The sequence below is a fragment of the Anabrus simplex genome, chromosome 2, assembly GCF_040414725.1.
Source record: "Anabrus simplex isolate iqAnaSimp1 chromosome 2, ASM4041472v1, whole genome shotgun sequence".
Taxonomy (NCBI): domain Eukaryota; kingdom Metazoa; phylum Arthropoda; class Insecta; order Orthoptera; family Tettigoniidae; genus Anabrus; species Anabrus simplex.
This window is the reverse complement of record NC_090266.1, coordinates 222,993,728-222,994,815: the sequence shown is the minus strand read 5'-3', so window position 1 is coordinate 222,994,815 and position 1,088 is coordinate 222,993,728. Positions and strand designations below refer to the sequence as shown.

At 44.9% G+C, this 1,088-nt stretch overlaps 1 non-coding gene across 1 annotated transcript; it reads left to right on the top strand.

Annotated features, from left to right (window-relative positions):
• Positions 1–289: 289 nt before the first annotated feature.
• On the top strand, positions 290–408 carry LOC136864975 (5S ribosomal RNA). The gene has a single exon (XR_010859392.2). It is a non-coding gene; the product is annotated as a 5S ribosomal RNA (ribosomal RNA).
• Positions 409–1,088: the final 680 nt, after the last annotated feature.

Below are 1,088 nucleotides of genomic sequence, written 5' to 3'. Positions count from 1 at the left end.
CTGGTCTATTTGTCAAATATAGATCTATCCCGACCGTCTATACCCCCTGCTCTTTCTTTTAAAAGTAGCAGAAAAGTCCTGTGCGTCTCGAATTGTGTTCTATCAAAGTCTCTCTTCTTGCGGTTAAATTTCTCCAAATCTTCTGCTCTCATCAACTCTATATCGGCATATATTTATTTCTGTCCGATCTACCATCTAACCTTCAGGACTTCTTGTGTAACACCACATTTCAATATCTCCTATTTTCTTTCTTTCTGTGCTAGTTATTGCTTCTGGTTCACATCCCTATGCCAACGGCCATACCATGTTGAATACACCGGTTCTCGTCCGATCACCACAGTTAAGCAACATTGGGCGTGGTCAGTACTTAGATGGGTGACCGCTTGGGAACACCACGTGCCGTCGGCTCAATTCCCTTATGTGAGATAGCGGTCACGGTGTAGAAAGCCAAGAATAACGGCCGAGGGGATTCGTCGTGCTGACCACACGACACCTCGTAATCTGCAGGCCTTCGGGATGAGCAGCGGTCGCTTGGTAGGCCAAGGCCCTTCAAGGGCTGTAGTGCCATGGGGTTTGGTTTGGTTTTCACATCCCTATAGCTCCATGCTTCACACACAAAATTCTTTAAAAATATATTTCTAATATGTGCATTTATGTTTGAAGTGACAGAGTGAGGTGGCTTTGCGATACGAGGCATGCAGATTTAAGCATACTTTCGGAAGGTGTTGACTTCGAACCCCACCGTTGGCACTGCATGGTTTACCGTTTCCACACCAGTCAAATGTTGTGCTTGTTCTTAAGGCCACGGAGCGTTTCCTTCCTAATCCTAGGCCTTTGCCTCCCAATCAACACGAGCAAATTTATTTTCTTCAGAAAGGTCTTCCTTGCTTATGATTAAACGTCCTCCTTTCTTCCGCCAGGTAATAACATACTTAGATTGTACTCTAAACCAGAAAGCTTACCGATGGAGCCAGCAGTAATTCTGTTCGAGAGCTCACATGCTTTCCTCCAGCGCAAGGAACTGCCATTTAAATCACATGGTGCATCGTAACTTCAGCCTCTTAACGAGAACAAATAACTATTTCCTT